Genomic DNA, 22,997 nt, shown 5'->3' on the forward strand with positions numbered 1-22,997 from the left:
ATGAACTGCTTTGGAATAGACAAACATCAATCCAAACTTGTGCCTAGAACTCAACCCCTGTGGTTGATCAAGTATGAATCTATGTACATTTGGATTGTTATTGACCCTATTTTGATAATGAAAATTATAGTCAACACAGTTAAACTACTTTGGCTTGTGATCCCATCCAGTCTCATACACATATATATCTGCGGGCTGTGCTGGATGCAGCACACTCGGTGGCTAGGTCCATGGCTTCTGCAGTGGCCAGGCACAGGATCTCTTGGCTGCAATCCTCAGGGTTTCCACAAGAGGTCTAACAGACTTTACAGGACATGCCCTTTAAATGTTCTTTGCTGTTTTTGGAGAAAACTTACTCTAAGCTCCGTGGCTTGAAGGACGTTAGGGCAGCTCTAAGGTCTTTGGGCTTGTACACTCCAGGCCCATCCAGAAAGCTTTTCTATCCACAGCAAACCCACTGTTACTCTGCCCCTGCTCCACTGCAGGACCTGCAGAGAAAGAAGAACTGGAACTATAGACATAGACCTCCTCCTCCTTCTGCCTCTGCATCAGTGCCTGCTCCATCTAGCAACCCAGGGAGTTCTAGGCAGGAATTTTGATGGGATGCTCAAGGACAACATGCTCGTTTCCAGGATGCCAGATTCCATTTTCCCCATATTTGCAAACCACCTTTCCCACTTACTGCTTCGTCCTGGATTCCTAAGAGTGCTGTGTATTAAGCACTGTGGAAGTGGGTTATACCCTCCAATTTATTTCTGCCCTTCCCACCCACCCTCCCTTTCAGTCCCTCTTCAGGGACCACTCCCACGAGGAGCTCCTAGTACATGGGTGCCATCCCCACCCCAAACCATCGATGTTTTGGCTCCCACACCCGGCCTACCCATTCCCCCCTCCCAGAACTGGTCCATTTGGACCAAGCTCTTAAACAAGAGTTCCAACGTGGCCCAACAGGCCCGACTAGTGGCCCAGTCCACGATGACCAAACAAATTCATGTTTTAACTTCATTTTGCTTGGTGACTTACTTTGTTCTTCTGTTATTACTTGAAACCACTTGAATCTTACCTTTTATACTTAATAAAATCACTTTTGTTTATCAGTATACCCAGAATAAGTGATTAATAGCTGGGGGAGCAAGCAGCTGTGCATATCTCTCTATCAATGTTATAGAGGGCAGACAATTTATGAGTTTACCCTGTTGTGACATTCCCCTCTGTTGTTATCTGGACCAGTGATCTGCTATGCCTCTCCAATCCTTGACTCTGGGAGCCAGCCTTACCCTGCTGTGCTGTGAGAACCGCCACTCCTGGGCTGTTCACGCACAGCCTCTGGCATGTAAGCTGCTCCCAGCTACTTGCAAGCGAATGACACTAGCCAATATCTCCGGTCCCAAACACAACCCTAGGAACCTCCATCTTGCAGTGTCCAGTTATGCTCGCTGGATGCTGCAAGCTTATATGAGTTCATCAGTGTAACAAAGAAATTGATATGTACCAGGCTTGTTATCCCAAGGGGAGCCTCTGATACACTTCAAACCAAACACACTGCTTCAGGTAGAATAAACAAATTTATTAACTATAAAGTTAGATTTTAAGTGATTATAAGTCAAAGCATAACAAGTCAGATTTGGTTGAATGAAATAAAAGCAAAATGCATTCTAAGCTGATCTTAACACTTTCAATGTCCTTACACGCTTAGATGTTTCTCACCACAGGCTGGCTGGTTACATTTCAGTCAGGCTCTCCCTTTGATCAGAGCTTCATTTGCTTGGTGGTGGTGGTGGTGGTGGTGTCTGTAGATGTAGGTGGAAGAGAGAGAGCATGGCAAAATGTCTCTCCCATTTATCACGTCTTTTCTTTCCTCTTGGTTTCCCCCCCCTTCAGAGTCAGGTGAGCATTACCTCATCGCAGTCCCAAACTGACCAAGAGAAGGGGGGTGACTCCCTCAAGGGTCTAACAGATTCTTTTGTTGCTGCCTAAGCCAGCGTCCTTTGTTCCTGTGAGGCTGGACTGGGTTTCTCCCATCCATGCCCTGATGAGGTGTGAACTGCCTCTATGTTCTTGGAGAGTTTTTACATGGGCTTGCTTTAAGCCATGAGGATACATTTTCAGCCTCATAACTATATACATGAAATTATAACCTATAACCTTACTATAACATTACTGTAACAATTACTGTAACATCACTATAACAACCATGTTCAGTGCATTGTGAGCCTTCCAAAGACACCCAACATGACAAACTTTTCATTGGATACCACACAATCATTTTATAAAGATGAACATGGGGATGTAGGGTGTTCCCCCGAGGTACAGAGCATCAGAACCATGTATAAGCTTTATACAGAGTAAAATGGATTTATTTGGGGTCTGGATCCCATTGGGAGCTGGGTGTCTGGGTGCTGGAGGCAGATAACCTGCTGAACTGTTTTCAAGTTAAGTCTGCAGCTTTGGGGGCATGGATCGGACCCTGGGTCTGTGTTGCAGCAGGCTAGCGTGTCTGGCTCAATAAGACAGGGTTCTGGAGTCCCAAGCTAGCAGGGAAAACAGGCTCAGAGGTAATTTCAGAACATCAGGTGGCAGTCCCAAAGGGATCTCTGTGACTGAACCTGTCACAGTGGCATAGTTGAAAAGGATCTGTGCACAGCTCATTGCTTTGAGACACTGGTAGAGATTTTAAGTGAGTTTTAAGTGTGCTGGGTGGTAAACAGACAAAGTGATTACTGGTTTGTTATTTTCTTTATGCACCTCATTGTCATCTTATTGATTATTCTTGGTATACTTTTCATTGTGTTTTTATACTTATGTTGTTATACCTGGCTGTTGGTTCAGCAAGTCACCAAGCTCCACCAGCTGTTTTGGGGGACCACTGTCCGACAATCCTTATTGTGATCCATTGATCAAGGGGGGGAGGGAGGGAATGTAGCCGGATGCGTCCCCTCCATTTGCTCTTTCAAGTGCAGTCTGCACAATTTCCTGTTATGCTGTTACAAAGCCACAAGCAGTGGAAGCTCCTCAATGATGTTAGATGCTTGCTAAAAGCTGCATTACTCTATATTACCAATTGTATTCATGCTTATGAATGTATAATCAATTAATGTAAGGAATGAGTGAGATAGTGTGAGTGACAGCCAATGGCAAAACAAAGAGACAAATAACTCCTTTTATGGAACCATGGTATTATCTTTGTAAAGGTATAAATCTCGAGACGGGCGGCCATGACAGGTACCAACAAGGAAATGTAACAGCACGCTAAACTCAGGACCGGACCAGAAGCAGTAGAGCCCTCCCACGGATCCGAAGGGACTTTGGGGACTCTCATCACCTCGCGGCCAATCTCCTGGGCAGCTGTTGCCTGGCCAGCTTCAGCCACTTGCAAAATCAAAACCAACATCCATGCCTGAAGCCTGCCAGCATGAAAGAGTTGTGTGTGTGAGTATAATTGTGTAAATAAGGGAAGCAATAAATCAACCCTCAGTGCTGCTCTAGTTCAACCTTTGTTTGTGGTTATTTCTTGGCTGGTTGTCAGGACAGGCAACAGCAGATACCTACCCTTTTCACCCAATTCCTGGAAGATGAAGGAATCCAGTATGTCTGTACTCCCAGGTACTAGCTTCAAGCTAATGTGTGGGTGCAAGGAGATTTAATCTCACATTCCTCCTAGAAATCAAGTTGTTACATGAGGAATAGTTTCCAAATGCCCGTTCAGTACTAGCAATATCTCTTACTCGTCAGGCAAGTGCTTTTCCTTAGAAGCTCAGCTGTAACTGTGGAATTAGGAACTTATCTGAACTTTATCAATGACTTTTTGCAATGCTCACCATGTTCAGACTTGCCAGAAGTGGATATGTAGAAGCGACCAGGGTGTCTTCAAAAGATTCTTTCCTTGCCTTCTGGAGCGTGTACTCTGGACAACAGGGTAGCCCCTTGATAGCTTTTAAAAGCCTCTTCCTATTCAGGAGAAGCTGGAAGTCAGCTTGTCGATGATTATCAGCCTGAATCTATTCTGCTTTGTGATAGCCTGGCTCTGGTCATTGGTTATGAGAGCAAACCTTCTTCACGTGAAGAACAGTTATTTTTTATGCACCTTCCTTTCACTCATTAGGGTAGTGTCCAGCCCACTGGGTAGGTGCCTCAATTGGCTGGAGTGTTCTCCTGGGCTGTTTTATGCAAACTTGATTTTCTGTAGTTCTAGTTACTGAATTCAGAAGCGAAGAGGTGAGATGGCTTTTGGACTGAAAATCTTTTTAAATGTATTAAGCAGGCTGTAATTTTCTGCTTTTAGACTGCTGCTAAAGATCAAACAGGACCGGGCCTGAGTTATATTAATAGCTCCAGTGTGGCCTTGCCAGCACTGGTTCTCCACTCTATTGGATCTGTCAGTGGCAGCCCCAGTTTTGCTCCCATAGCACCCGGACTCAATCTCCCAAGATCATGGTTGGCCGCTCCATGCAAAACTGCGGGCCCTTCTCTTAACAGCCTGGAGGCTCCATGACTAAATCCTAGGGAAAAGCCTTCTACCAGAACTACTTACATGTCAAAATGGAGGCAAAGATGAACGATTAGTAACTGTTTTTTTTCTCTGTAATCCTTACTTAAGAATAAATGTGCTGGTTTAGAATGAGCAGTGTGGTAACTATAGACACTTGCACTGTTTATCATCTCTGACGTTAAAGGCAAAGCAAGCCTGCTTAGGCAGTCTGTGTTTTGCTGGGGATAACAGTGTGGGCAGGGAGCTGTGAACCCTGGAAATACCCCAGTTGGGGGCAGGGAGAGATGTGGGTCTGCAGCCAAGAGAGGTGACAGCTGGGAGATGGAAATCTGACAGTGAGTGCCCTTGCTGGACCACAGAGAGGGAAGGGAGGTGCAGTTGTCCAGAACTCTGACAGCATGTATAGATGTTGTGTTGTGCTTAGTGTTTTAGAAATGCCACATGCCAGCAACTGCCTTGCTTCATCACCAGACATAGCCTGCCCTTCGTGGCAAAGAGCACGTGATTATTTTTTATGAAAAAGGTAAAAATCAATGCATACGACTCAGAAATGTTTATTCCCACCAGCCTGAGGTCGTGATTGTGACGCTGACAGGCCAGGTGCCAGCACTTGCCCAGGCTGCAGACATTAACTAAGAACTATCAAACTCAGGTACTATACTTAGGAAGGAAAAAATCAAATTCACAGCCACAGAATGGGGAATAGCTTCTGAAAAGGTCCTGTGGTTTACTGTGGATCACAAATTGAACAGAAGTCAACAATGTAGTGCAGTTGAGAAAAAGGCTAATTTGGGGTGTATTAACAAGAGTGTCATAGATAAGACATGAGAAGTAGTTGTCCCAGTCTATGTGGAACTGGTGAGGCCTCACCTGGAGTACTGTGTCCAATTCTGGACATCGCACTTTAGGAAAGATGTGGATAAATTAGAAAGAGTCCAGAGGAGAGCAACAAAAATGATAAAAGGTTTAGAAGACCTGACCGATGAGGAAGAGCTAACAGGCCACGTTTAGTTTTGAAAAAAAGAAGACTAAGGAGGGGCCTGATAGTCTTAACTTGAGGCCTGTTACAAAGAGGATGGGGATTAATTGTTTTCTGTGTCCACTGAAGGTAGGACAAGTGGGAATGGGCTTTTTCTGCAGCAAGGGAGATTTATTTTAGATAATAGATAAAACTTTTTAACTCTAGGGATAGTTAAGCACTAGAATAGGCTTCCAAGGGATGTTGTGGAATCCACATCATGAGAGTTTTTTAATAGAACATTGGACAAACACCTTGTCAGGGTATAGGAGGGGGAAATATTTTGGTAGCCCAGAGCCCAGTAACATGCGTAGACCACTGCCCGTGCCTAGAATACCAATTGTTATGCTTATTGCTGAAAGCTGCTAAACAGAGGCCATTTCTAAACCCTTAGCGCAACTAACAGACCAGGAGGGGATGGGGAAGTGAGTGACCATGAGGAGTAAATGTGACCCTGTGCCCTCCTGTCTTGAGCTTTTTGCTGAAGCATCCAGTTGTGCAAGATGGGAAGACTGGCAATAGTTAACTGTTGTTATGTGAAATACGTCTGGTTAACAGATGGAAAGTTCCCTGCCTGACAGGCCAGAAAACACCATTCTTAACTTCTGCTCAGCAGGATTTTTTGATGAATAAGCCACGTAATACTAACATTGGGTATAAAAAAAGGAAAAGATCTGAGCTCGCTGGACACCTGAATACTGGGACACCTTGAACATTTCTTGAACATCTCGCAAGTTCCCCTACAGCTGGAAGGCTGTCCACGGGAAGTCTTCAGGTATCTACTCGAGACCTCCTCAAGGCCTCGGGTAAATATTAATGTGAGGTTAATTTGAGGTGCTCCACTAACCTGTTGTGGATGTGTGTAAGTGCTGGAGACTAAATAAAGTGGAAGCTTTGATTGAAAGCACTTTCGTTTGCTCACTTGAATCAACTATCTATCGTCCAGACATTCCATGTCCTCAGTGATTTATTGCCTGCCACCGCCTCGCAGAGAGTAAAGTTATCAAGAGCTTTGGGTTCAGCAAAACCCCAGGTAACAAGGGATGGTCTAGATTTACTTGGTCCTGTCTCAGTGCTGGAGGCTGGACTTGTTGACTTCTTGAGGCCTAAATTTCTAAGGATTTGATGATTTTTTTTCTGAGAAACTTTTTTATTTTTACTTTACAATGTATAAAGAAAGCAAATTGATAAAGCTGGTTATTTGTTCTATAGAAGTTTTAGTGTACTATTTTAAGAGGACTTCACTAAGAATAAAATATAGGGAAAATATTTTGAAACTTATCATAAATTCTCTGTAGAGTGGATGTAAATACAATAGTGATCTGTAAGTGCCTGCAGAATATTTTTTTTGTAAAGTAAGCTGTAAATCTAAAATTTAACCATCTGGCTGCATCACCATGATGAAAAACACGTGGACATGATTATCTGGAACACACAAAAGCATGAGGAAAAAGGAACAGGTGTATCATACAAGAATATTTTAAAGCAAACACTTAAGGAAAGTGTTCTAGATAAATATTATTAAAGAATCAAAGAATGCCGCGTGAAATATCATTTCAAAGCCCTCTTGTATAATAATTATTGTACAATTAGATGTATTATGTACGTTCATTTGAAGTATCTGAAATTGGCACTGAGTACTGAATGAGATGCACAGTCAGTCTGTCCTAATGCGGCAATTCTAATGTTGTTAGCTGGAATGCTTTGTGGACTTTTCTTACACTATAAAATCTGGTGTAAAATCTGTTGTACTATCAATCTACTAGCCACCTCTAAGTTTATATTTGTAACCATTTCAGAACTTTCTGATGCTAGTCAGAAAATACACACACTGAATTATTTTAGTTATTGGTTAATTTTATTTCATTTCATAGCATCTCTAGATATGAACCCGATAGTGGTAATCTGGCAGCAGCTGAAATATTGATTTGGACCTATATTCAAGCCAAACAAGAAAGGGCGATTGTGATATATCATTTCTGGAAAGAAATAATGACTAATGAGTTCTGCATCAAGGATACAGAATTTTCACAGGAAAATTTTCCATCTCTTTTGCTGTCTGAACTCTCACAGACCTGGAGAAACCAAACTGAGCCCAGAGGTCCCGAGGAGTTACCTCCTGGTCTGCTCTGAAAAACACTTGAGTTGATAGTAACACCACAAGCCATCTGTGATGTGCTGGAGGAGCAGTTGTGTAGGTGGGATTGTCCCTGCATAATTACTGATAATGGACTGCAGTTCTTTGTGCTTGTTTCACCCAATTCCTAGCAGATGAAGGGATCTGGCATGTCTGTTAACTCCCAGATACCTCCCTCAGGCTAACGGGGGTGTAGAGAGACTAAGCTCACATTTCAGAGTAGCAGCCGTGTTAGTCTGTATTCGCAAAAAGAAAAGGAGTACTTGTGGCACCTTAGAGACTAACCAATTTATTTGAGCATAAGCTTTCGTGAGCTACAGCTCACTTCATCAGATGCATAAAAGTGGAAAATGCAGTGAGGATATTTTTATACACACAGACCATGAAAAAATGGGTGTTTATCACTTCAAAAGGTTTTCTCTCCCCCCACCCCACTCTCCTGCTGGTAATAGCTGATAAGCTTATCAGTCCCCCCCCCCACTCTCCTGCTGGTAATAGCTGATAAGCTTATAGCTGATAAGCTTATCAGTCCCCCCCCCACCCCACTCTCCTGCTGGTAATAGCTGATAAGCTTATCAGCTCATAAGCTTATCAGCTATTACCAGCAGGAGAGTGGGGTGGGGGGGACTGATAAGCTTATCAGCTATTACCAGCAGGAGAGTGGGGTGGGGGGAGAGAAAACCTTTTGAAGTGATAAACACCCATTTTTTCATGGTCTGTGTGTATAAAAATATCCTCACTGCATTTTCCACTTTTATGCATCTGATGAAGTGAGCTGTACCTCACGAAAGCTTATCCTCAAATAAATTGGTTAGTCTCTAAGGTGCCACAAGGACTCCTTTTCTTTAAGCTCACATTGAAGAACGTGCTTCAGGTTTATCTGTAGTAGGGTTTGCCCTTTCCGCAAGCTCTCCATTCAGTATTACAGCATGAATGGGCTGTTCCTTAGAGAAGTACAGGTCAGTCCCTGGCTTCCCTTGGTGGAGAAGAAATTATTTTTGAATTGTCAGAGAGATTGGTCTACCGTATTGTACAACCTCCTAAAATTTTAATTGAACGTTAACCCAAGCTCAATTCCCTGGGTTGGGGTGTTGCTCTGCTTACTTAAGGCCTGGTCAATGAGTAATTTTTAGCCAGGATAAGGCATAATATCTTTAACCCTCATAGAATGTTAAGGCAGCCTGAGTGCCTGGTTACAACTTTCCCATCATCTATAAGCTTTCAAGGCAAAAGAACTATTTCAATAGAGGGGCATTAAGATCAGAATCCCAATTCAGTTCAGTGGGTTTGAATCAGTGCCATTGTTCTCAAGCACATAGCTCTAAGATGTATGTTTTATAAAGCAATGTTACAGTTTTTTCTTTCTTTTAAATGCCAGTATTTTATTTCCATCAGATTCCACTACAAACATTTCAGTTTTTCACCATAAAATAGGTCTTTTTTCTTAAGAAGAGAACAGTTTTCACACAAATTATTTTATTTAAAAGCCACACGGGCCTTGGAAGCACCAAGGGGGTCCCTCTACACCCCTTTTCAAACTTTTAACACCCCTCTTGTCAAACTGTTCACACAACCAGGTTGGAGGAAGTAAGGGGGAAGATTGAGATTGGATGAGGAGCCCAGGGAGGGAGAAGAGGCCTGGGAGCTAGCGGGGCGATGAGTTAGGAATCGAAATGGAGGTACATGTTCTCCAAAAAACGTGATCAATGTATTTCCCATTCTGTGCCATTAGCAGAACATTGTAGTCCGCAGGATCACCCTCCCCACTTTAGAACAGTTAGGTGCACTTTTCTAAGGTTGCCTGTTTACTTGTTGCAAAACGCAGTAATTCGTTCTTTCTAGAAATGATATAGTATAAGGGAAATCCACAAAATAATCCAGCTAACATCATAAGAATTTCCATATTAGGACAGACCAACAATCCATCTCATTCAGTACCCAGTGGCAAAATTTCAAGATACTTCACGTGTTAGGTGTATAATGCACCTAATTGTGTGATAATTATATAAGAGGGATTGAAATGACAATTCACACTAAATTCTTTGGTTCTTACATATTATCAAACACAAATATTTAAATTACAATACTTTCCTTAAGTGTTTGTTTCAAAATACTCATGTGATATACCTGTTCCTGCTTCCTCATACCTTTGTGTGTTCCAGCTAATCTTCCATTATGTTTAATTATACACGTTTTTGATCGAGGCTCTGTAGCCAGAATGTTCCATTTTATATTTACACCTTATCTTATATTCTGCAGGCACTTACAGAGTGCTATTGTATTTTCAGACACTTTACAGAGAATTTGTGATGAGGAGTTTCAAAACATTTTCTTTTGTTTCATCCTTTGAGTCTTTTTAAAATAATACACAAACTCCTACGGAGGAAATAAAGCTATCTAAAGAGATGGAAAAGCTGGTTATCAATTTGCTTTCCTTATGGCCTTTCAAGTAAAAATAAAAGTGTTTCTCAGGAAAGTATTATAGAAATGTAGGGTTGGAGGTTCCTCAAGAAATCATCAAGTCCAGCTCCCTGTGCTGAGGCAGGACCAAGTAAACCTAGATCATCCATGGCACATTTGCCTAACCTGTTTTAAAAACTTTCAATGATGGAGACTCCACAACCTCCCTTGGAAGCCTATTCCAGAGGTAACTACCCTTATAGTTAGGAAGTTTTTCCTGATAGTTAAACCTAAATAGTATCCGAGGATGAATTTCTTCAGGACTTGCTGACTTGAATACATCTAACTTATCTATCTATTCTTTAACCCCCCCCCCCCCGCCCATTTTGGCGTGCTTTCCTTCCCCTTTGTTGTTAATATTAATTGTGTTGAGTATCTGGTCTCCATGAACATTTTTTTAATGAAGACTGAAGCAAAATAGGCATTAAACACCTCGGTTTTCTTGATGTCCTCAGTTATTAGTTCTCCTTCCCTACTAAATAGCAACACTTACAAGTAGAAGAACTGATCAATTCAAATATATGGTCAAGTATCAGGGGGTAGCCGTGTTAGTCTGTATCCACAAAAACAACAAGGAGTCCGGTGGCACCTTAAAGACTAACAGATTTATTTGAGCATAAGCTTTCATGGGTAAAAACCTCACTTCTTCAGCTGTATGGAGAAGTGCATCTGAAGAAGTGAGGTTTTTACCCACGAAAGCTTATGCTCAAATAAATCTGTTAGTCTTTAAGGTGCCACCAGACTCAAATATATTGGTTTTTTTCATGCAGTTTAAAAACATTTTAAACAATCTCAAAAATAGGAACTGTGTGTGACAGGGTGTACCAACCCCGCACAGGGCCAATGAGGATGGACCAGTCACTAGAACCCAGGAGGCCATGCCCCCTCACCGCTGCTGAGCATGCTCCAGGTGGAAGGGACAGATAAAAGGAGGCAGGCAGAGGGTCAGAACCCCCAGTTGCTGTTTGCCTGCCTGTGACACTGTACTCCAAAGCAACATCCTGGCACCCCCATATTCACAACAAATCTTGTACAAAACATGTCACATAAGGTGTCAATGTAAAAGTTATGGTTTGATGAATATGATTATCCTATTTGTATGCATGTATCATTTTTGTATCTGAAGTTATGAATATTGACTGTACCTGTATTTCAAATGTGTTTGCTCCTGGGTAACACCCAGAAGGTAGTTTACATCCAGTTTAGCGAGCACATTTGGATGAAGCATTAAAGATGATGGCCTATTAGAAAAAAACAATCATTTTGCAAAAGAAGCTTATCCCCACCTGATGGGTTTTCCTGTGGATGCTTCAGCCAGTATAGGGATAATGGTTGCTATGACTCATTAAAGCATGCAAAAGCATGTGACTAGATCATGTAATAATGGACTCTATCTTGTGTCTGTACTTCTCCACAAACTGTGCTGGGGACTTTGCTAGGGACAATGAAGTTCCTTCCACATGAAAGAATCTGTAAAAGGGGGAAGTGACATCATCACTGGGCCTCACTCCCCCAACAACTCAACAGCTGGAAATGCCTCAGGAACAAAGACTGAACCAGGGAGGTGGCCTCAGGTGGGAAAGAAGGAATCCCAGCCTGTGTGTGAAAGATTGGTGAACTGTTTGTACCATCAGGGTGAGAGACTGCTTGATTCAAATCCTGTCTAGTTAATAGTAGTCAGACTGTGATTTTGGTTTTATTTCTTAGGTAATCTACTTTGATCTGTACACTTATTACTTATAATCACTTAAAATCTATCTTCTGTAATTAATACATCTTAAATTTATTTCATATATTAAATTTAAATTATATTTAATTTAGTTAATGTATTTTTTACCTCAAACAGTGTGTTTTGAAGTGCAAAGGGAAATCTGCTCAGGAACAGGGGCTGGTGCATTTTCCTCTCCACATTGAGGGAGGGGCGGACTGGGTAATAAACTTACACTGGTCAGGCTTTTGACCTGGACAAGATTGTACAGCTCTGGGGTCCTAGGCTAAGGAGCTGTGGGGAATTGGCTGGAGCTTTTCTATTGTTGGTTCATGAGTGGCTGGCAAAAGCATTCATGTAACTGAGCTGGGTGTGTCCCTGCCTGTAAATGTTTGTGTGTGTGCAGGACCGGGAAGGGTCTCAGCTTGTCACAGCATCACAGTGACAGAGGGCACCCAGGCTGGTGAGACAGAGGGCTTAGTGGTACCCCAGTTCCAGGTTGCAGGTCCAGCTCAGGGGCCCTAGACTGCTTGTTTGTTCTGCCCCTGTTTGTCAGAAACCCTAATTGTTACTGTTGGCTCCGGCCAGAAGGCTCGGAGGTTACAGACTGCTTGTTCTACCTACCCCACTTGGGGGCCACAGGTCAATATTTGCTCCACCCCCCCAGAGGTCCCGAGACCACATTGTTGCAATTATTTGATCCCAAAGGGAGTCCAGGCAATAGTGTGATAGGGTGTACCAATGGAGGTGGCCTCCCTTCAGAAACAGGGCCCCCTGTCACACTCTTGATTATTAGTACATCAGACAATTTTTATTTTCCATTAAAAATAGTAACAGTTTATTGTATGAAATGCTAACAGCAGTACAGTGTCTCAGATAAATGCAACCTGTAACCATGGTCAAAAACAGAGCCATAAAATGCATCTTTTCACATACATGTCCCAACACATTCACAGAACATTGCCATATTGTAAGCCATAAGGCAAACTTCCATAGCTGAAATGAGGGGATGGGGGATGTTTAAAATGCACTCACAAATAACAATTTTAGTTATACAAATCATTTTCACGTACAACTGAACACACATTTAAAAATAAGCTTTTTTAAAAAAAGTTACACACACTCATGTTAATAAGGTTCAAATACTTGGACACTAACATATTGCAAATACAGAACATTTGGCATATTTACCTTAAATGTGAAGAAAATACCACATTAATATTCTGTAACCCTCGTCACATTGTCAACAAACATTCTCTATGGGTCTGATTGAAAACCTAATGCAGTCATTGGAAAGACTCCCATTGACTTTAATGAGCTTTGAATCAGGCCTTACATTTTCAGAATCCAGTGAAGATTACCTTCTCAGAGAAAGAAATTGTTAATGAAATCCCCATTCCTTTGAAGTCAATGGCAAAGTGGGGTCAGGATTTCACCTTGTGTGAGCAATAGCACTGATGACAGAAACAAGCACCGCTTTTCATAGCTGTATGAAGAACAGTCAGTAAAAAGAAATTTCAGTTAACTTGCCACAGGGAAGTATATCTACAGTGGAGTTGTAATTCCCAGCCCACATTGCAGAGGCTACACTTCTATTTTTAGCATGCTAGCTCAGTCAAAGCTAGCTTGTGTACATCTGCCTCACCTGGAAGTAAAGCATAGATGTACCCTTAGTTAAAGATGCCCCCCTTAAACAGGACTTCATTAACTGCTCTTTATTTAGGCCCCAGTTTAGCAAAACACTTAAGTCTCATTGAAATCAATGGTACTTAAGCACATTTATAGTTAAGCACCTGCTTAAGCATGTGATTATAGTAAGTCTGCGCTTAAGCAGCTTGCTGAATTGGGGCTATAGAAGGCCCTCTTTCACTAAGTGCAACTCAGTTAAGGGATTTTGTGAAAAATGATCTCAGTGGAGGATTTTTTAGTTAAATGCATCGCATTTAAGGGCTTCTTATTTAAGTTTATTGCGTTCATGTTGTTGGCTGTTTTGGTGCAACCACGGCTTCTAGTGGGCAAAAGGAGGAACTGCAGCACTTCTTGGGAAGAATGTATTTTCTGTGGGGAAAAAAAAATCTGCCCAGACATGAATTCTGCGCGTGTGCAGTTGTGAAGAATTCCCCAGCAGTGTATCGTTAAGGACACTTCAATGAACTATTGTTATGCTATACAAAGCACATGAGATCTTTTATAGGGGAGAAGGCAACACACCATATTTATTGAGAATACAGCAATTAGCATATGCTTTTCAGTCACACACACACACACCATGCATACAGTCCCGCCAGTTGATGTTTATAGTTACCAGTCCAGAGTCTGGATCAATCTAGTAGCCAGCCAGATTGGTCGTAGAGGGGAGCCAGGCTCTGTCAGTCGTAATCCGATGCTCCTGGAGTGTGACAAGACGAACCCAAAGTGCCATGGCAAAGCACCCTGTATTATAGCCCTTTTTTCTCTGTTGAAGTCTATGGATTTTGCTGTGTCAGTTTGTGACCAGTTACTCCTTAGTTGGTGTTATCTTTTGATGGCCCAAAACACCTCAGAGAGGGTCAACCTGTCTGGTTTTGATTTAATCAATTGTCTTGTGTTTTAAGTGTGCCAGCCTTCACCTCAGGGTTGTCAATCTGCCCCTCCTCAAACACGGATGCGCCTTGATGGTTCTTTGGCAGCACTGAGTCTCTTCAGTCTCTTCAGTTTCTTCACTCCTCCTCCCTTGGCCATCTGGCTTCAAAAATGGCCTTCACACCTTATCTTTCCCTGATGCATACATTCCTCATTCACACAAACAGTTCTTTGCAGAGACCTTCAAAAGGTAACAAATAGCAGTGCTTTATGTTGAACAAGAAAGGCATCATAAATTAGACCTTACTAAATCTTGTAACTGTCCTTTCCCACACTGGGGCCTGGGCCTCCAAAATTCCTCTAATCTAATTAACATAGACACAGACAAAATCCTGTCTGTTACTTACAAGGCATAAAAAGAAAATGGCTAATACTAGTATCTACTATCCTATTCATTTATTCTAATACCTTAATTCTTACTATAAAACATATACTGTATATAGCTAAAACATAACCAATTATATAGCACAGTACCCATTATGTCTTAATTAAATACCACAGAGAAGTGCATCTTACCTAAGGATGCCTCAGTTGTAAGTTCACACCATAGTGAAGGAAACTTACTACAGGTGAGGATGCATTAGTTATGCCTTCCTGAAGTAAGAGTGCCCTTTAGTTAAGGATGCTAAGATGTGCATTAAAGTTAGCTGACTTACACTAGGGATGAATTTGGCACCCCCGAACTAGCCACATATCGTTTAAACATGCTTAAGTATGTACAGCTACAGCACTCTATAGACATCTGGATGCTAAACACACACTAAAATAAATATGTTTACAAGAGAAAAGAAGGCAAGGCATATACATTAAATTATATTGTAGACATTGAGAACATGTGAAAAATAGATGGAGGATGGATCAGGGAGTTCTCAGAGCAGCAGGAAACTGGGTGACTGGAGGTTGTGAGGTAAAAGAAATATAAGAAGTGGATGACTAGGAAGAAATCTGAAAGGAAAAAGTCTCAGAACTTTCTGGTAGAAGGCTACAGGGTTTAATGAAATCAGGAAGGGATAAAGTGGCCATTGAAGCTGCCTGCTATCCCGGAAGACATCCTGAGTTATACATATTTGAACTGATGAGATCACTGCAAATGAAAAGGACATTCATCTGTTTCAGAATTCCCTGCAGGACCTGGAGCTGACTTTGTTGATTCATGAGAAACATATAGACATTTTCCCATGTACTCCTCACTGTGTGAAGAAAGAAACAGTATTTGATATTTTATTTCAAAAGCTTTTTTATACTTTACATGCCTCAAAGTCAAGTCTTGAGACGTCCTTGGCTACTTTGTCTATACTACTATTTTGCTGCTCCTTCTCATATATTTGTATTATTGTGTAGAAATCAAAATGTGTTCAACAATTCAGTGTATTTTTTTTTTTTGAAGAGACAGTTAAGCTTTGGTAAATGTTTCCATTTCACTGGGCCTTTTACAGCTGCTTATTTGTTACTTTGTTAAAGTTCTACATTTCTGGCAGAAGTATCCCAGATCAGATCTTTGCCCAAGGATAAATTTCTTTAGAAAGAAATGCACGCTCATATTTTACCAATAAGACTTTTTAATAATGATCTCCCAACATTCTGTTGGCACTGCAAATGTATATATTACAAAGTGATTGGGATTTTAGATGGCACTAAACATTTTTGAAAAGCTCACTCTCATTTGATGTGCAATTATCTATGGACAGAGGCAGATGTCTGCCTCTTTCTCTCGGAGTTTGAGGGAATATATGGAATAAGTCAAGATTTTGGAAGGTGCTAATGAAATGACACAGGGCTTTGACGGAACCCTACCTTAATGAGTTCAGAAAGGGCACATTTAGTGAGACAAGGCTCCAAAACAGCCCTTGCGTTAATGAATAAACATCATGTGTAAGACAGGGGGTGCAATCCTGGCTTTATTGAACTGAACGTAAGTTTTGCCATTGACTACAGTGTGGCCAGGAATTCATCCAATGAGTTTTAGTGCTTTCTAACAAACAGTGCCACGTTACAGAGTTTCTTTTTTTTCTCTTGCATCTTTTCATACAGGAAATAGAATTTCAAAACTACCTTTCAAAAATGTTAAGGTAGCAAAACGAAACACTTAAAAGTAAAGAAATGACAATTAAGGTTGTCCGCACAAGCTTAAATTTTCCCTTTGGACATATTGTGACAGTTTGTACCCCTATATTCACCCCTTTTACAGGACTATGATAAATATTGTACGAAGTACGACTTATGAGGTATCATTTGAAAACTCATAATTTCCTGATCATTCTTGTCTTGGTAAAATATATGTGGCAACATTGCATGTAAAGTTATAGGATTCCTCTGTAGGGTATTACTAAATATGTTCCAAGTCTGGGGGGAGCAGTTGCCCAGAGACAATAGACTATCCAGTGCCTCAGGCAGGTGTTAGCAAGATCAAATGGACCATCTCCTGGTTCAGTGGACATTCTTTGGATGTGGGTGAAAATCTACATCTTGACTCATAGACTTTAAGGTCAGAAAAGCCCATTGTGATAATTTAGTCTGACCTGCACACTGCAGGCCACAGAACCTAACCCACTCCCGAAACAGACTCCTAACCTTTGGCTGAGTTACTGAAGTCTTCAAATCATGTGTGATGGGTGTACCCCCCGGGGTGCAGTATGGGAGCCGTTGGAACCACTGTGCTCCCTAACCATTCAGCTGGGTTGACCTTTCTCACACTGCTCTGCTGGTGACTCAGCCAGCCTCTCCATATGGCGGGAACCCTTTGTTTCAAGCTAAGTTCCCAGCCCAGTTTGTGGAAAAATACAGGTACTAAAAGGGAGTTCAGTGCCATGAGGTCTGGTCACATGCCCTTGCATGCTCCCAATGAGTCATAGCAGCCATTGTCCATAGGCTGTCTGAAGCATTCCCAGGAAGGTTAAGCTCTTCCATGGTTCATTGTCTTTGTTGATGCGCCATCAACACTGTTTAGCTTCTTCATCATTGTACCTGAAAGGCTAGCCGTGGGTGTTTTCAACTTCACAACATCTTTCAGTAGCACATACATAGCAAAACTTTATAACATCACATATAATGATAACACATACAATCCAACAGGATATTAATGTTCAACAAATCAAGACTTTTAGAATGATACCTTACAAAGCATACTTTGTACAAGATGCCACATAATCATATTACTATAGTGAATGTGGGGTGCAGGAGTGTCACATCATGGTTTAAAGACTTCAAGTTACAGATAATTCACCATTTACACTAATTTAAACCTGCAAGTGACCCATGCCCCATGCTACAGAGGAAGGCAAAAAAACCCTCAGGGTTTCTGCCCATCTGACCCGGGGGAACATTTCTTTCTGACCCCAAATATAGCAATAAGTTAGACCCTGACCATGTGAGCAAGACCGGCCAGACAGATACCTGGGAAAGAATTCTGTGTAGTAATTCAGAGCCCTCCCCATCTAGTGTCCTGTCTCTAGCAGTTGTGGATTTTTGCTACTGGCAGTCGCCATGGGCCATTGTAGGCAATCTCATAATACCATTCCCTCCATAAACTTATCAAGCACAGTCTTGAAGCCAGTTAGGTCTTTTACATCCACTGCTCCCCTTGGAAGTCTGTTCCAGAACTTCACTCTTCTGATAGTAAGAAACTTTACCCTAATTTTGAGCCTAAACTTGTTGATGGCCAGTTTATATTGAGAAATAAACATCCAAGCATTTCCATCCCCACAGACTTTCTGTCTCCTGCACCTCATCTGGAGATGACTTTTGATGAAGGAAAAGAACTATACAGGGAGAGAGGAGGGCCCCCAAATTTTTCCTCCTTTTTTCTTTACTCACAGTATCAACAACACTTGAAGAACAAAAGAAGCAGCATTGGACTGGGGGAGCGATTCTGACTGAAATAATTCAACCAGTAAGACTGCTATAACATGTGGTGAGAGAGGCCTTGGCTTTGAATTCACGTAGGTTGTTAAGTTAGGCATTAGTTGTGTTTTTACTTTTATTTTCTTGTAACCAATTCTGACTTTTATCCCTCATTACTTGTATTCACTTAAAATATAACATTTGTGGTTAATACGTCTGTTTTATTTAAACCAGGGTGTTTAAACATAATATAAGGTCAGACCAAACATCCATCCAGCCCAGTATCTTGTCTTCTGACAGTGGCCAACAGAGGCTAGGGACACCATCCTTCCCCATCCAGGCTAATAGCCATTGATAGACCTATCCTTCATGAATTTATCTAGTTCTTTTTTTGACCCCTGTTATAGTCTTGGCCTTCACAACAAGCTCTGGCAAAGAGTTCCACAGGTTGACAGTGCATTGTGTGAAGAAATACATCCTTTTGTTTGTTTCAAACCTGCTGCCTATTAATTTCATTTGGTGACCCCCCTAGTTCTTGTGTTATGAGGAGTAAATAACACTTCCTTATTTACTCTCTCTACATCAGTCACGATTTTATAGACCTCTATCACATCCCCCTTAGTCATCTTTTTTCCAAACTGAAAAGTCACAATCTTATTAATCTCTCCTCATACAGAAGCTGTTCCAAACCCCTAATTATTTTTGTTGCCCTTTTGTGAAGCTTTTCCAATTCCAATATATCTTTTTTTTGAGATGGGGAGACCACATCTGCACACAGTATTCAAGATGTGGGCATACCATGGATTTATATAGAAGCAATATGATATTTTCTGTCTTATTATCTGTTCCTCTTTTAATGATTCCCAACATTCTGTTAGCTTTTTAGACTGCCTCTGCACATTGAGTGGATGTTTTCAGAGGACTATCCCCAAATCCCCAAATCCCATCAGGCATTGGGATCTCAACCCAGAATTCCAATGGACGGCGGAGACTGCAGGAACTGTGGGATAGCTACCCACAGTGCAACACTCTGGAAGTCGACACTAGCCTTGGTACTGTGGACGCACTCCGCCAACTTAATGGTCTTAATGGTTTTAAGTGGGGACACATACAATCGACTGTATAAAATTGTTTTCTAAAAATTCGACTTCTGTAAATTCGGTCTAATTTCGTAGTGTAGACATACCCTTAGAGTACTTGCTTTCAACACTGTTGGCACTTATGCAATTAACACTGTTATCACCAGATAGGTCACAGTTCAGGGCAACTACATCTGTATTCCTCCTCTGTATTCCCTCTCTCGGGCTTCTGGCTGTCACTTCTTTTGGGTAGACACGCATTTCTCTCTGCATCATGAAAGGCTGCACAACTCCCTGCCTCCACTGTGATATCCCCAGAAACAGATAGACTAACTAAGCAGGCATGCTTTGCCTTTATCCTCAGGGATGATAAACGGTGTTATTGACTACAGTTAGGTTACCACACAGCCCTTCCTAAGTGAGCACATATATTCTTAGGGTAAAAGCATTACAGAGAAAACAATAAACGAACCAACATACATGGTAATAAGTTTACCAGAGATCAACCCTCACTCCAACTATGGCTCTGGCCCATGAACAGTACTTCAAGTCCCCATTTAGGTGGGGTTTTGGGATATTTTTGGTCACAAGTTCATAACAGCTTTCATTTAGAACAAGCACTTCAGTTTTATGGGGCCTCAGTCCTTCCAATCCTTCCTTGAGGATTAGGGCCATGGACAGCAGATATAATAGGCAAGGGGAGGCTCAGCATCCCCTGACACAACCGCCGCCGCCATCCCACTGCTGGACATCTGGGCCATGGTGCCCCGCCTCTTCCCCTCCCTGCTCCACCTCTTCCCCAAGCTCTCCACCAGCTGCTGCCTGGTAAGTCTTCCTCCTCTCCTCTCCTCCACTCCACTCCCCTGTCTCCGGAGGCCCCACCACTTGCTGTGTCCCTCCTCTCCTCTCCTCCCCTCCCCATCAGGGGCTGAGGGGTGAGAAGGGACACAGTGGGCAGGTGACCAGGCAAGCAGCAGGCAGGGGGGTCACGCGGCGAGCCAGTGACCAGGCAAGCAGAAAACTGGGTGGGAGGGGGGGTCACGCGGCAGGCCAGTGACCATGTGAGCGGCAAGCAGGTGATGAGGCAAGTGGCAGACGGGTGTGGGGGTCTCGTGATGGGTTGGTGACCAGGTGAGCCGCAGGCATGGTGATCAGGCAGGTGGCAAGTGTGTGGGTGGCGGGGTGTCTTGCATTGGGATGCAGCAAGCGGAGAAGGGGTGGGGACAGGGGCAGAGCAGGAGTGGAGTGTGGGCAGGACCACGGGCGGAAGAGGTGGGACAAGAGCTAACCTCCCCCAGGGAAAGCTTCACCTGCTGCCCATGATTAGGTCCTGTCTGTTTTCCAAATGAGAAAGAAGGCCTCACGTCAGTGTAAATTCAACAGTGTATTGTTATGTAACAAACTAGGGAACTGGTTGTGGGGCTACCATGGAGGCCTACAAATTAATGGTATAGAACAATTCTGTTAACTCCTCTGTCCCCAAATCCAAAAATCCTTTCTTTGTGGTGATGTTTCTCTGGTGGTGTGAGAACCTGAGTGAACCTGCCTAAGTACTCCATACTGTTTTCAGTTCCTGCAGGAGCTGCGTTTATCTTTCCCATGGAAATACATGCAGTTCCTGTTTCACAAGGATACATCAGCCATTCATTTAATACAATGGACTCCATCAATATTAAACTTAAATCAATAAGGTTTAACTTAATTCAGTAAAGTTTGTCCAGGTTAATGAAGGAAAATCATCATATCTGTGTCACACACATGTTTCAAAAATGGTTTTGCCAGAACACTGATATCAATGCTTTTATTCTTGGAAAACGTTCCACTAGACCTTTAATGACTACAAGTCATCAGGATCTTGGTTTTAGGTATCCACCAAAATATAACAACCATTGGAGCATAGTTCCTCCTAACATGACACTGAGATATTGGGTTTAGTACTAACTTGAAGAAAAATGCATCACCTACAGAGGACCTAATTCAGGAAAGCACTTAAGTACATGTTTAATGTTAAGCACATACTTAAGTCTCACTAAAGTCAAGGGTATTTTTGCTTAAGAACCCTTCCAGAATAGGGATGCCTTTCTGAATCAGGGTGCAGCTAAATTGTCCCTGTGTGTTTCTCACTCAAAACAGGACTATACCTGCTTACTAGTGTATATGAGATTGGAGGGGATCATAGGCCCAAGTGGTTTAGCTGTGTTGACTATAATTTTCATAATGAAAACAGGCAAGAGGAAAGACAACAATCCAAATGTTCATAGATTCACACCTGATCGACCTCAAATGTTGAGTGCTGGGCAGAAGTTTGGACTGATGCTTATTTGTTCCTAAACTGTTCACCCAGTCTCAGTGCCCAACAGATGTGGGCTCACTGAAATATTTAAATTCCTTTTTGCAGAAAAACAATCAGAAATGACTGAATCAGAATTAGAGAGACAAGGTGGGACCAACTTCTGTGGGTGAGAGAGACAAGCTTTCAAGCTTACACAGAATTCTTCTTCTGGTCCTCTCACCCACAGAAGTTGGTCCAATAAGAGATATAACCTCACTCATCTTGTCCTTCTAAAATCCTGGGACCAACCTGGCTATAGCAACACTGTGTAGAACCAGCATTAATCATTTGCAATGGAGATTTACTTCTCCTTCCACATTATTTCGTGATCCACTTCTTTTATCATAAACCCAATAAAGTTATAAATATTGTGATACAGCACGGCTAGAGGGCAGCAGGAGAGTGATCATATTGGGTGCTGGGAAGTATATAAGACCCAGGATGATCAGAGCCTTATTCCCTGTGGACTAAGGAGAGGTTTCTACAGGTTAATTAGAGCACCTGGAGCCAATTAAGGCCCCACCGGAGACCTAATACCCTCCCTACCCGCCCCCATGCTTCAGTCAGCTAGGAGGAGGGAAGGAGAGCTGACTGTAGTTTGGAGCTGTACTGTTGTTGACTAGAGAATCAGAGGACCTGGGAAAGGGAGACCCTGCCCAAGCAGGGTAGAGGGACTCCCCCAGTACAGAGGACTGAGAGAAACCTTGCCCAAGGGGAAAGAGGGTAAGAAGCCTGTGAAGCTGAAGGAGCTGGGACCAGAGTAGGGGGCAGACCTGGGTCCCTTCCCTGCTTCCCTTCTCTCTCCCTTCAGGGTACTAGTGAAGCCCAAGAATAGGGGAAGGGGTGGTGCCTTGACCCCCACAATAATGGCCATTTGCCACAACATCTTCTGACTGCTTTCATGTTCATAAGCTATGTTGTAAATCAGGATTTCTCAGCCAGTGTCTAGCTCACATGGCATCTCTACTGTTCCCTTCAGGTGAATCTTGGAGAAACACAAGAGAGCCAACAGTGTGAGCAGAGCCTTAGAAATATTGTGTCATCAGCAGCAGCTGTTTTGTCCTGAAAAAATGAAACAAGTGGTAAGTGCAAGGTCCTCAGGTTTTTTTGCTTAAATATTATGAAGACTGGTTTCAGAGTAACAGCCGTGTTAGTCTGTATTCGTAAAAAGAAAAGGAGTACTTGTGGCACCTTAGAGACTAACCAGTTTATTTGAGCATGAGCTTTCGTGAGCTACAGCTCACTTCATCGGATGCATAGCATATCGTGGAAACTGCAGAAGACATTATATACACACAGAGACCATGAAACA

At 42.4% G+C, this 22,997-nt stretch overlaps 1 long non-coding RNA gene across 10 annotated transcripts in view; it reads left to right on the forward strand.

Moving 5' to 3' along the window:
- The window catches only part of LOC114018782, an 84,019-nt gene that overhangs the window by 43,850 nt on the left and 17,172 nt on the right, over positions 1-22,997 (forward strand). For all 10 annotated transcript variants that reach the window (XR_006286256.1, XR_006286262.1, XR_005227585.2 and 7 more), the window contains 2 exons: positions 3,192-3,429; positions 22,665-22,767. This is a non-coding gene — a long non-coding RNA (uncharacterized LOC114018782). The remainder of the gene's footprint in view (positions 1-3,191; positions 3,430-22,664; positions 22,768-22,997) is intronic.

This window comes from Chelonia mydas, chromosome 1 (assembly GCF_015237465.2).
Source record: "Chelonia mydas isolate rCheMyd1 chromosome 1, rCheMyd1.pri.v2, whole genome shotgun sequence".
Taxonomy (NCBI): Eukaryota; Metazoa; Chordata; order Testudines; family Cheloniidae; genus Chelonia; species Chelonia mydas.